Genomic DNA, 14,870 nt, shown 5'->3' on the forward strand with positions numbered 1-14,870 from the left:
TGGGAAAATCAGAGCTCAACATTCCCAGTGATGACTTCCCTAGGACTCGGCCATTGCAAGACCATGAAATCTCTGTCCAGTCTAGCCTCCTTCATCATGGGGAAATGAGGAAAGTGCCAGTGTTCAGAGACAAAGCAGCAGGGGTGGTAACTGATTCTTTTGACTATGGAGTCAATGGCAGGGTACAAGTGATTGATGAGTGTCTTTGTCACAATTGGCAAAGGCCATCTGGCAGGCTTGAATGATGTTTAGCAATAGACACAGCAGTTGCAGAGTAGAGAATCCACACAGAGGAAGCTGTAGAGTAAGAGAAATCATTGTCCATTTTAACTGTTTCCTTGTAGTTGCATAACGTATGGTCTGTACCCATGAAGGGCATTGACAGAGGTGGCTGAGAAGCAGGCAGAAATGTGGCCTGAGAGGATGGTTATATTGGTTTGTATTTTTCTTGAAGAAATTGTGAAATATCATAGGACACTGCAGACAATTGTATTTGATAATATTTATAAAGTAACTCATATGATTCCAAAAGTCTAGTTCTGAATCAGCTCATATTATCAGATGTGCTGGACTCTAGATGCCGATTAAAACCTGGTAATTGAATTATCACCATCATCATTACAACAATAATAATGATAAAATAGTATCATATAAAAGGTACCACACTACCTTTTATAGATATATACTCATGTGTAAATGAAGATCTTAATAATACCTTCCACAGAGTGATGTCAAGAAGGATTCCCCCACCATTAAAGAATGATTCAATGACTCTTATTAAAGCAGGATAAAGGAAGATTTTGATTAGGACCATTTCTGTAGGTATCAGAACCACAGTAATAAGATGCTGTGGTATAGTAGAGAAATTGGACTTACCTCCAAATGCAATATGGGCAAGTGAGAATTTATAGCCAAGAGCAGAGTGGGGATCAGTGAGTTGAAAATTACTGAAAGGAAGCATTAGAGTTTTGAGGTATTCTGGCTAAATCAACCTAACAGGATTCTTGCTGATGCAAATCAGCATGTCAGACATCGTTTGGGAGAGGCTGGAGGATGGGAATGTAATTCTCTATCAAGAGTGATCAAATGTTGAAGGTACGGTTTCTTGAGAAACTAATTTAGCAGGGCTCTCAGCTAAAAATGTTTTTTTTTTTTTTTTTTTTTTCCAGAACCAGGAATCGAACTCATGACCTTGCGCTTGCCAGGCAGGTGCTGTGCCCCTGAGCTAAATCCCCAGCCCCCTAAAAATGGATTTTACAAAGAAATAAACAGATGGGGCTAGAAAAAGTTTCAGGAGGCTAACTGCAGTTTGTCCAAGCACAGATAATTTGTGACCATCATCTCCTAGATAGTAACCATCACAGGTAGAGTCTAAATTCAAGGTGGCAGTTACCCAGATAATGAACATTTAACTGTGCAGATGCATTGTCTTCCCCCATAGTCAAATTTCCTGTGCCATCACTCAGTCACATATTTTAACATCTTTTCCTGAAAGTATCATATCAATTTCATGTTTTATTTCAATTAACACAATGTGAATTTGGAAAAGTAAGTGACAAAACTATTAAAACTATGGTCAGAGGTGGCTAGATCCATTGGGCTGCCATTTGTTTGGTTAAAAAATATGTAAACATGGACAGAGACATAGAATAGACACACATATATGGATACAGAGTGGTTTTACCTTTAATTTCCTTTTGAAAATCAATTATTTTGATTACTAAACAGTTAAGCTATTAAAATAAATCTCTACTTACCTGATGCCTTAGATATATTTTCTTCCCTCAAAGGTTCACTCTGAATATATTGACTATTTGGCTTTAGGATTTAAAAATGAATTACCTCCTCATTTCTTTGTTAGTTATTACCTCCTTTCATCTCTTAGTCGGCATTTCTGTGTATTTCCTGAAGCAAACAAGCAAACAAAAAATTTACTTGTATGTTCTAATTACAGATTGTGATTGATAAAAATAAATACCACCTCTAGATTGAACTTGTTCTCTTTTTGCAGGTGAATTTTGTAGATTTAGACTGAAGTGAAAAAAAGATTTGTACATTAGTTTTAAAGAATACAATCACCATAACTGAGAATTTGCTAGACTTTTCACTAGCTGGTTCTAACTGTAAGAAAGACATCCTTATTTACAAATCAATCATCAAATTCCCATACATTTAACAGCAAGTAGTCCATAAATATAGCACCACCTATAATCAAGCCTGGCCCTATCTCTTCTTTTCCTAGGTACAATCTATTGAAGAAAATCTGCACTCACTGCCTACCATTCCTTAACAGTTCTTTAGCTTCTTGTATTCTGATTTCCTAAGCATTCATTCTTTTCCTGAAATTGCCCTCACTAATGCTATTGATTATTGACTCTTCATATAGTTGAATAATATTGTCTTTATCTTAATTGAGCTCCACTTGGTCTTTGACTTTGGTTTCTCTCAGTTGCTTAAAATTTTCTGACTTATACTTCATTGACACGTAATCTTCTTGTGGTCCTCGCCCTACCTCTAACAGCAGGTTTTCTGTTTTATCAATACATTGCTCTTTCACCTAGTTACCTAGTGGTAATTTCCCATCATTTTGTCACACTTAGCTTTTCTTCCCTCATCCCCACTGTTTCCAGACTGTAATGGTTGATACATTGTGTCAGTTTGAGAAGCTTAGAAGCCTAACTAAGTGATTCACCATGGGGCCAGGGGCCTCACTTTGTACAGATCCTGAGCCTATGCAAGATGAGGCAACAGAAATGGTGTGAGTGCTACACCCATACTGGGGTCGGGGGTAGCTTGCTTACAGTATAAGGGAGGAAAAGAGGCTTGCTGTCTCCCCCTTTGTTCTTGTTGCTTTTGCTGTCTTCTGCCACCTTGAAGTGTTTTTTCCATGCCCTGCTTTGGAGCCAACTGATCACGGACTGAAACCTCCACAAACTATGAGCTAAATAAACCTTTCCTTTCTTAACTTTAGGTGTCTGGTATTTTGTTTCAGCAATGAGGGAAAAGTATCCAAGACAGCATTTGGTACCAGTGAAGTGGGATCATTGCTGTGACTGTACCTGACCATGTTGTTCAAGAGCCTTTGTGAAGGGCTTGTGGGAGGAGTTTGGAAAGGTTCAGAGATGTCACTTGAAAGAGCAGAGCTGGAATGCCTTAGGCTCTTCTGTATCAGAGATTCTGGTCAGGCCTCAGGAGACTGGAGGGTTGGTAGAAATCCTGCTGGTAAAGACCAGGTTTGGGAGGTTTCTTCTGGGAAGGACTCCATTGGCTGTCCAGACAGTGTGTGTTATGTCTTGGCAGAAAGTTTGTCTGCATGTTGCTTGTGTCCAGTCTTTGCCTGAGACTGAGATTAGGGGTGGACTTATTAATCTGAAAGAAGAAATTTCAAGGCAGTTAAATGTTTAATGTTGGTGGCATGGCTATTCTGGGGACCTTTTAGCCTGATCTATGTTGAGAATAAAGAGCAAAGAGCCCAGCATGATGATTTAAGATGTGAGTTTGGCCAGAAAGGAAGCTCCAGTAAAGTGATAAACTACAAAGATAGAGTTGAGGTGGTTTTGACTGCTGAGAAAGAACAGGGAATATGAAAGATGGCCTGAGAAGAATTATTGCACAAGAAGCAATAATTCTCCACCCTTTGTAGCCTCAAAACTGCAAAAGTGACTTTGCTTTGAGAAGAAAGCCAGAGAGCACCATGTTCCAGTATGGCAGCTGTACAGAAAATTTGTTCCTCAGTACTAGATTCAGAGTGCCCAGTGATCCAGGCACTTGACTCCTACAGCTGAGAGAGAGGAAAGGCCGGCTAGTGCTCCAGTGGACAGCAGACTTTGGCATTATCCACACGGTGTTGGTTGCAGGTGCAAGCAGTATGCAAGAGTTGTGGGGTTCAGCAGGCTTCCACTCCAATCTCAGAAGAAGGCCTGGGAGACCAGGAAATATGTTCCTGAGAGGGCACTATGTGAAGCTCTGAAGGTAAAGCCGAGCATGCAATGGAGACCCCAGAAGTTTGGAAAAGCCAGGAACATGGATAATCTAAGGAAACTTGCAAGGAATGAGCAAACCAGCCCAAGAGATAAACAATGGGACCTATTACCATCAGAAGGTCTATAGAGGCAGTCATCCAAGCCCTTTAGAGCTCACAGTTTCCCTCAGGTTCTGTGGGATGTTGCACATGGAACTTTAGGATGTAATGTTTTCCCCACTGAAATTTGGACTTGTTTTGGTCCCAATCCTTTGTACCCCCCTGCTTATAACTTTTGGAATGAAAATGTTTAGCTTGTGCCATTGAATGTTAGAAGTGTTTAACTTTTCCTTTGTACAGGGGCTTGCAGCTAAGAGTTTGTCTTAGATCTTGGAAGAGACTTGGAACTTGTACATTTTACTGTTAGGACTTTGACAACTCTTAGAGATAGACTAAAATGTCTTTTGCATAAAGGGATGTGCATGAGTTTTTGGGGGGCCAGAGGTGGAATATTGTGGTTCTAATGTAATATAATGATAGACTTAATACTGCTTCTTATGGATTGTCAAACCTGTGTTATAATGTTCAAGTTGTGAAATGATAAAATAAGCATGTGTTTGCATTTGGAGACCGGTTTAAAGAACTGTGTCTTTTTGCCTACTTGATAACATTGTGTCAACTTGAGAAGTTTAGAAGCTTAACTAAGTGACTCAGCATGGGGCTACAGTCCTCACTTTGTAAACATCCTGATCCTGTACAAAAGATCTGAGATGATGTGAGAGCTACACCCAGGAGTTAGGAGTATCCTGCTTACAATATAAGGGAGGCAACGAGGTTTGCTCTTCTTCCTCCTTGCTCATGTTGATTTTGCTGTCTTCTGCCACCTTGAAATGCTTCCCTTGTGCCATGCCACCCCGCTTTGGAGCCAACTGAACATGGACTGAGACCTCCGCAAACTGTGAGCTAAATAAACCTTTCCTTCCTTAACTTTGGGTGTCCTGTATTTTGTTTGAGCAATGAGAGAAATGTAACCAAGACATGGAGATAGTCCCACCCACTCAAACTGTGTTGTAACGATATGCAAGAACTTTTAAAAACATACACATGAGCCTTTGGGGAGACATCTAGATAGAAGCCATAACACCTTTTGTACAATTTTGTTCTACTAAATCACTCATTTTGAAGTACTCTTGTAGACCTCACTATGCCCACAGCAGTCCTTCCTTTTTTAGTGTTCAATTATCTAAATACTTTTTTATTTCAGGTATAGCCTTTGAAAACAAGGACTATCTTGAGTAAACTATTTATTCATCAGGGGCTTAGCCTGAGCCAGACACTGTGCTGGGATATAAATACAGACAAATTAAAGATTTGTCCTGAGAGTTTTCAGAAGTTAATACATAAGGTAAAATATACACAGTTATAGAAAGGTAATTGTTTCACTTCTATAATGGATACATGAGTTGCATTCTGTGTCCTAAGGTATAACTGCCAAAAAAGCTTTAATAAATAACAAAGCATGTCTTCCCAGAAATAAAGTGAAATTATGAGAAGTTCAGTTATCTATACTGACTATCAGTCTTAATCAAGTAAAATAAAACTCAAAAGAATAATATTTAGAGTTTCTCAACATTGTTTCCATAATTTATGGAAAGCGGTAGGAAGAAGGGTAGAAAGAAAGTGTTATGATTTGTATCTAAATGTGTACCCAAAGCCTCATGAGGTCATTGTTGGAGCCTTTTGGAGGTGGGTAGGTCTACAGTGTGTGAATGTGGATTAAAAAGAGTGTATTTTAGTTACTTTTCTTTCACTACTGAAACAAAATATCCAACACCCAAAGTTAAAGGGGGAAAGGTTTATTTAGCTCACAATTTGTAGAGGTTTCAGTCCACAACTGGCTGCGCCCAAGGCAGGGTGGCAGGGCAGACAGGCATCACAGAAGAGGATGTCATGTCATAGAGGACACACATCCTGGCCAGCAGAAGGTAATAAAGCAACAAGAGATGATCACAGCTCTTTCTATCCCTTATATTTTATACAGCTGTTTAGGGCAGGTAACACTCACACCTTTAATCCTCGTTCTCTTGATCCTATCATTGCACCATGAATCAATTCCAGAGTCACACATGCTAGATCCAGCCACTTCTGTAAAAGCCCCACCTATGCCCTCGTGAGGTTTTGGGGGGACATCTAGACAGAGGACATAATAGGGTTTGATAACTTAATTGCTCCACTGACTAGTTTAGCATGCTTCTGGGTATGGATAATGGAAACACCCACCCTGAGTGTGGGTGACAACACCCAAAGGCTTATACCCTGGATGGAATAAAAGGGACAGAATAAAGGTACATTGCTCAGTGCCTTCTGCCTGCTCTGCCATGACTGTTTCTCCTCTTTGATACCCCTCATGCCATGCCACTGCACTGGAGCCAGCTGACTAAGGAGTGAAACTTCTGCAAACTGTGCACCAAAATAAACCCTTCTTCTTGTAACTTTGGGTGTTGGGTATTTTGTTTATGCAATGAGAAAAGTAACTAAGAAAGGAAGCAAGGAAGAAAGAATGAAAAGAGAGAGGAAGTTCCTTTGCTTCTTATTTGTCTCCTTTATAAAAATGCTTTCTACTTTTCTTACTTTTCTTCTTTCTACTGTGCCATTCCTAGCCTCTACTATACTCTCAATATATTCTTGATTGCTCTAAGCCTGTGCTGGTTCCAGTCCTTCACAACTTAACACATGTATGCATCCATGCACACACACATGCATAAATCTGATTAAACCATTTACACAAACTTGAATTTTTCTGAATTATTTCAATATACCTATCATCTTGGCTTAACTGAAAATATGTGGATATCAAACATAGTGATTGTGTTAGACAGCTTTCCTGTGGCAGAGGCATAATACATAATACCCACAATTAGAAAGAAGAAATTTATTTTGACTCACGGTTTCAGAGGGTTTAGTCCGTAATGGACTAACTCCAAGGCAGAAACATCATGGCACAGGAAACATGTTGAATTCATGGCTTCCAGGAAGCAGAGACAGCACGGAAGAGTCAGGGACAAGAATATATCCTCTCAGGTTATGCCTCAGTAGCCCATATTTTCCCTCCAGCTCTACCTCCTAACATCATGTGTTGAAGCCACTGATGAGTTTAGTATCTCCATAATGTAGTCACTTTCTAAAAGCCCCACCTCTGAGCACATGAGACTTTTGGAGAACATTTTTGATCTAAATCGTAACAGTGACATTCTTAATATTTTACATATTAGTCAAGATCCCACTGAATCTCTCAGTAGATAAATTTATGATGCTTTAAGAAGATAATTCAATTTTAAGTATAAGTTTATTTTAAATTGACAGAGATAAAACACTAACTATTAATCAGGACAGAGATAGTTATGGGAGAAACTATAAAGTTAGACTTTATTGAGCTACTGAAAGAAGCAAAGTTGTGATTTAAGACAACAAAATGATAAAAAGACCAACTTATTTGACATAGATCTGTTTAAAATACCTCATTTTATATTTTGAATATTCATCTTACCATCTTATTCTGCACTTGTGAAATTGCTTATACTTTTGTTTATTCCTCACTTTGTTCTAAAAATGGATTTAAAATGGCTTGTGAGGATATTTAAAATACATCAAAGCAATATAATTAGAAATAGGTGAGAAAGTAGAAAAATAACAAGACTAGGAACATAAAGTAGAACCAGAAATAGGGCAAAACATAAGTAAACCTTTATGAAAGTTTTTTATACTTGCTATTGCTTCTAAAAATTTCAGTAACCTATGCTGAAGAAACTTGATCAGTCATAACATTCCATGTTATTCAATATATCAAAGCAAATGAACTTTTGAGGAAGAAATGTTGATGAGAGATGGAATATGCTCTTGAGACATTGCAGAAGAGGTACTATATAATGTAATGCAGAGCATTCTCAGCAATATCTTCACCATTGTTATGCTAACAATGGTAAGTTTTATAAAACAGTTCCCTATAGCATTCTTCTGCATAGGCTGGTAGTATCATATTAAGATAAAATCCAGCTTAGGACTCTGTTATGTTACTCTGCTGTATGGTTTAGGAGTGAAGGAGCAGTAATATATAGTCCAATATGCAGCTTTTTCCTGGTCTGGGTGAATTATTTGTGGTCTGGCCATCTGGACTATTGAGTACAATGGATATTCTTCAGTAAGTACAATCTTTGTAAAATTTGGCTGAGGCTTTCTGGAAAAGAAAAAGAGACCCCCCTAACATAACAGATACTACAGTTTGTAAGTTCAGAAAGATTTTGTGCTGTTTGTGGACAAATAAACCAGATCCAAAACTTTTCTTAATTATGACTTTTAATTAACTATCAAATAGAAATAGGGGGAAAATATACTTCAGAACAATAGAGGGAAGAGGAGCAAAGCTACAAAGAAAAGTAAGCAATTTATACTTAGGAGCATAAATGTGAAGTAAGATTTTTTTATTTTTCTACAACTGCAAAGGTAATGAAACTCCTCCTTAAGGCTTATTTCTGTGTACTGCCATGTTTTTATTTCTATTGATGTCTAGGTATGGTCCTGTGGAATTTGGAAGGTGAAGTTTGTGTGGGGAATTTTAAATTTAAAATGTGACCACTCTTACTACTGAAAATAGTTCAGTTAGCTATGTTGTTTCTGTTTCACTAAGTGATGATCACCCCAGTATATCTACCCTCCAATTCTTTGACTATAATGTAAATTTGATCCAATTACTGGCATTACAATAGATTATCTCCCCACTCATAGGATTTCAATGTGCAGAATCAAATAAAAGAATCAAAGTATAGTGTTATATTAGTCAACCTTCTGTTGCTGGGACAAAATACCTGAGGTTCACATTTTAAAGGAGAAAGTGTTGGTTCTGGCTCAGAATCAGTTTCAGAGATTTCAGTCCGTGGTCAGCTGGCTCCATGATTTCAGGTCGTGGTAAAAGTGCCTGGTGGAAGAAAGTTGTGCACTTTATGACATCAAGAAAGCAAGCTTAGAGGGAAGGGGCTGTGACCAATGTCCATGCCCCAGGCCCCACCCACCCACACCCCAAGGTGTGCTTTACTAATCTAGGTGTGTAACAGTCCAGCTAAGTTGACAATCAAGATTGGCCATCACAAGCATAAATGATACTTTAAAGAAATCAACTTTGTTATTGAGTTGTCTGTTAATATTCTACAGCTATAGGCATGAAAGAGTAGAATGCTCCCTTTGTTGTGACAGTCAGCCTCTCACTTTGGAGCAAGGCTTGCATTCTTTCTGTTTTCTGCCTGAAAATCCATGCCTCTTTAGTGGCTTTCAGTACTCAAAGGTGATTTGAAAGGGACAGCTGGGGAGCCCTAACACTGTGACTGTGATATCTGTTTTCTGATGCTCATTTGACCATACACAGATGTTGTATTAAACATTTCATCTCCTGCTTGTGAAAGTCGGTATCTTTCATGGCAAATCACAAATTGCATATTAGTTTTCAATGGGATAAATTGTCTTATACTGACCATAAAGCTCATTTTAACAAAAGTGCGGGGAGAAAACACTCATTTAAGGTAATATTTATTTTGTATCAGTGTGTCAATAGTATCTACACTTAGTAATTATTGAATGATTAATAATGCAGATGCAGGGATGCAGGTATTTTATAGAGACCTAGAAACTTATTAATATCCCCAAGCATGGAAGTTCTAAAGGTACTGAGTGGTCAAGCCAGAATTGTCCTGTTTTCACCCTCTACACTTTCCCCAGAGGAAGCTGCCACTCATTTTCTTCCTGGCAGTCTCCAGACAGCAGAGGCAAGCAAATATCCTTAAATTTCATCATATTTCTAATTGTAAGTATTTGTTTGCTTAGGAAAAGAAAGTTGGTTGTTAAAGTTGTTATGGTAAAGAAATGAGAATTATTAGATTAGTACATATTATAATGTCACTTTAAATTGTGTTCGGTACATTGTGATAATAGATAATGAATTATAATCTTGCTAGGAAAGAATTCAATGTAACTCCTCATTTAATGAAATGGCTATTTCTCTGTGTGACATTTCATTACAGCACTAGAATCAAGGACTTGAGAATTTATTTTTTCTTCCTATTATTCAAGAAATATCACAAAATGCAGTTTCATTGTCATTAGAATGTGCTTAAACTACCGGGTGTTACAAGATCTAATCTCTGGGATAATGTCTACATTAAGGAATCTGTGTCAGCTCAACCCTTTCTCTTCTGTGCGAATAATAACAGAAGGCATAACTAAATGATCTTTAAGGTGGCAATAAAAGGTCTCCCTGCTTCACAATTTCCCATTGCTGGTTTCTTTTCTGATGAGCTCTGGAAATTCCAAAGATAAAACTTTACAGAAATGAGAGAAAATTCTCCTTCATATGTTCAAAAGTATTCTTATGGTATTTATTTCCTTCTCAATAATTGTAAAGAAGGTAGTAGACTTAAATGAGGTGTGCATTTGAATCTTATAAACTTAGTCAAAATCGAGGAAAGGTTCTACCCACAAGTAATAAAAGCTTCGGAAGAAATTATTTGATTAAGATCCCCTGCTTGTGCAGCAAATGCTTGTCATATTTGGACAGAAATTTAGTGATCAAAGAGCTCACTTGATGGTTAAAGACCTTGTTGAACTAATTTATTTTCTATAGCTTCGAAGAAGATCTATTCACTTGGATGCAAAAGGACAAGAGGACTTTCCAAATGTAGTATTGGTAATTACAGGCACAACTAAACACCTGTGTGTAGATGCAACAATCTCCTGATAGATTTGTATACATGTGGCCATATTCACTTGTAACTAATCTGCTGAGTTTGTCAAGACAGCCAAAATACTCCAATTTTCACTAAGCTCTTTCTCTAACATATTTCACTTCACGGCAGTATAGGTATTTGTTATGGGAGTGTGATGGAGGATCCAGGTTTTACTCTCTATAATGAGAAACTCCTAGGGGAAGTCTTTTTTGTCTTCTATTGCTGGAGAGTGATTCATTGTTAATTTTTCATAATGTATCATGATTCCTAAATGCACAAAATAGGGAAAATAATTGTGATCTAGTATATTGGATTTAAAACATATGCATCTATACATCTGTTAAAGAAACCTCAAATAGCTTAAACGTTTTATTTAGGGATGTCTGTCTCAATATGTACTGGCTACACGAACACACACATTCTCACTAAAATCTGGTTAACATGATTTATTGCTGTAACCAGTCAGATAGACTAGAGGAAGATCACATCTCTGGAAAAATAACAGCCATCATTCTTTTCAACAGATGTTTATTGAACTTCTACTGTGGGCCAAGAACTCTGTAGAGGTTGCTGAGGATTATAGCAATATTTTTGAACTGGATTCTTCTTTCATATAACTGATAGCTGAGAAGGACAGATATATCATATGTACAGATCAAAATATTGCAAGGCAGAAAGCAATGCATTACCTAAGTAAGATACTAGGGAGAAAGTTGTTATGGATATTTAGGAGAGGTCTTGGGAGGGAAAGCCATAGAGGAGAGATTAGAAGAAAAATATTATACAATAAGTAATGTGCATAATTCACTTATTGAATAATATAATTTAAGAATGAACTGGCAGGAATATAAATGTGCATTTAAACAAGCTGTGCACATAAGTTTTAGGTGACCTTTTGGTTATGATTCTGAATGTTTGTGCACAATTCAATTTGATCCTAATTTTGTCTTTTACGATTATAGCCATCATGACCTGTTATGAGGAGGGCACTGAATTGATAGCCCCTAACTGGAGAATCCACCCTATGCTTTAACCTAGGTCATGTCCTTCCAGTACAGCTCCTAGCCAGGAAGTGAACACAGCATGGTGCTAGAGCCTGGGACCTTTCTACCTAATGCCACACTCCTCTGGGAGAATCTTTGCAGCAGAGATTCCCATAGAGTTGGCCAAAATGTGCTCATAGCTGCACCACTCTCTGAGGCTCTCCCTTCATATCATTTGTCCTTCCATGTTATAACCAGGAGGCTACTGAAGACCCTCTCTTTCATCTTTAAGAAGCAGGCATGCTGATTAATATTTTGTCAGATCCTTTCTGGAGTACCCAAACAAATACCATAGTTAGTTGGACCTCTTCCAGTATCTCTGTCTTTAAGGACAAATGGATTCCCTGAAGGAGTCATCTAGAACTCGTCAAATTCTCCAAGAATTGTTAAATTCTCTGGACTACATCACATAGTCTTCACACCATTGATTAAATGATTGCTCAAAATCACATTTTATCAATGAAAGGACAGGACGGTTAGATTGTTTGTCCACTTTTACAAAGCCAGTGAGAGTGGCATTGATCTCCATTCTGAACAGAGTATGTGTGTCCTTAAATATAATTTAGTATTGGAAAAGGAGCTTATTGGGATACATTTTGTCCAGTAAAATATCATTTTTAATTACAAACAATCACTTTGGTCTATCTCCCTGCCTCCCCTGCACCCTATCAGTTTGTCTCATAAAAGTAAATTTGCACATGTTGAGTTAAAAGTGACTCCTTGTACAAATATATTTTGTGCTTGATTTGACACCTATCCTCCTTTTAACAGAAGGATCATCATATATCTTTCTGTCAGGCCTTCTGTTAGCTTCACTCTGTGCTCTACTGGGAGGAGAATTCCGGTGTCCAGGTTAACTGGAAAACAGGTGAACAAGAGATTATACAGTCTCTCATTGCTCTGATCACTTCTCTTCTCACAGGGCGGTGATTGCTTTTCTTTCTCAGGCTCTTCAGTCAGACTAATGCTTCCTTAGCCTGACATTCAAAGCTTCTTCTACCACTATTCCCAACTGCACTTCATAAGCTATGTGGCTGTAACAACAGACCTTTGGTTATTCTACAAAAACTGCTGTCTTCTGAGCAATTTCACTGCGTTTTGAAGGCAATCCCTTTTCTGTCTCTCTGTTCAAGGGCTTTTCATTAACAGCCCGTTCTCTAGACATTTCACACTAGGTGAGTGGAGGAAGAAAGTCATACATTTGCTTTCAGTCCCCACTAGATAAAAATTTTCCCAGAAGCTTTCACTGACTCACTAAAATTGGTCTGGTGCCCTTATTATTAGGTCTATCACAAAGGCATTCACTTACAATAGGAGAGATCTTTAGGAGCAGAAGAGAATCTAATACAGCACCTGGCACACAGTACAAGTGTAGTACTTGGATGAATAGGAAAGTGATTTTCACTGTGAAAATATCTATTTGTGTCACTAGACTTTGAATCACTGGAGAATTGTAATTGTTTTATTTTAAAGTTTGAATCTTCTTCCTCCCAAAGAATCTAGCACATGATGGCTGCTCAAGAAATGTAAAATCAGAAAATTCAGCTCAATTTGAAAATATATCTTGCTAAAAATAACTATCAGATTTTTAGTATAGTTTGAAGGAAATATACAGTATATTTTCAGTGTGATCTGTCTCCATGAATTAAGTTAGTCACAAATCTATTACTGTTATTTCCATTTTGTATCAAAGAACTTCACATTTTTAAAGATTACTATCCTTCAATGGGGAAAAGTGCCATCAACTAAAACTTGTCTGGAATTATCATTCTTCTGTAGCCATTAGATGTTAACAGTTATGCCCAGGTTTTTATAGCCATACTATTAATTGGAACTGAGTGAGGGAAATCACCCATAATAACATTAACCTCTTGTACCTCTTTCAGTATCTCTGCCCTTAGGGGGCAAATGAATTCCCTGGAGTAGTCATTTGGAACTTGTCGAATTCTCTAAGAATTGCTAAATTCTCCAGATACTATCATCTAGTGTACATTTTTCTCTAAACAATAAATTTGTAGCCCAGAAACAAGTTAGACATCTCTGGGTGACATTTCCACCTTTGTGTATAAATAGTGTGTCCAGGCTTTGGCTTTTTGTCTGGTAAAATACAAATTTGTTGGAAAAATTAAAATATGACCCACACTATTTTAAAAAGAGAAATATATACAATCTGGGAGTCATACTTAAAATCATCACATTTGGGGAGATGGCTGTATTTGCATTCAGATGTGAAATCAATATACAGTGGGTCAAGACGAAGACTACTTCTCCAGGCATTTCTAAAAAAGAAAAAGAGAGAAACAGACCAAAAAAAAAAAAAGAAGAAGAAGAAGAAGAAGAAAAGACCACTGTGTAGCCTTAACGTCTCCAATGACCTAAATTCTCCAGGCAGTTAATAGAAGATAAAATTTTAAAAAGAACATGAGAGAGAACAGTGTTTCATAATTCAATGATGTTTCTTCAGGGAGTTAGGCTCAGAAACAGAATATGAACTTCATTTGAAGTTTGCTACATCTAACAGTTATTTCTTTCTTGCCTCCTCACATTAACTTGTGTTAGGTTGCACTGTAAACACAATGACTTACAAAAGAGAAGTGACATGTTCTTTTTATAAAAGGAGGAAAATCTGTAAAGCTCGAGTTGAGAATGTAAAGCCAAAAACACTCAGCAGGTAAACTCCAAGTCATGTATCACTTCTGCGGGACTTTGGGTGCTCCAGAGCTCATAAAGTTGGATGGACAATTCCAGTGGTCTATAGGGACTGACCAACACCTTTTTGAACTCCAAGGACCATAAGTCAGAAGAACAACCAGAGTGGAAGTGTCTGTATCTGGCATTGGCAAGAAACAGACATAAAACAAAATTAAAACTTTAATAGTCGTGGTGGTAAAATATTGTTCATCAGAGGTTTGTAAAATTAAATGAGACTGTTACTGAAGTGGAATGATTCAAATTAAAATGGGTTTCATATCTGGAGAGGCATGAAGTTGGCAGGATGCCACTGAATTCCTTTGAACTCTATTTCATTTTTTAAAGAATATTCTAGTCTTCCATAATCTTTCTTCTGTCTAGGTAGGTGAGAGAGGGCCAGGAAAA

The sequence above is a fragment of the Chinchilla lanigera genome, unplaced genomic scaffold (assembly GCF_000276665.1).
Source record: "Chinchilla lanigera isolate Chin_1 unplaced genomic scaffold, ChiLan1.0 scaffold00032, whole genome shotgun sequence".
Lineage (NCBI taxonomy): Eukaryota > Metazoa > Chordata > Mammalia > Rodentia > Chinchillidae > Chinchilla > Chinchilla lanigera.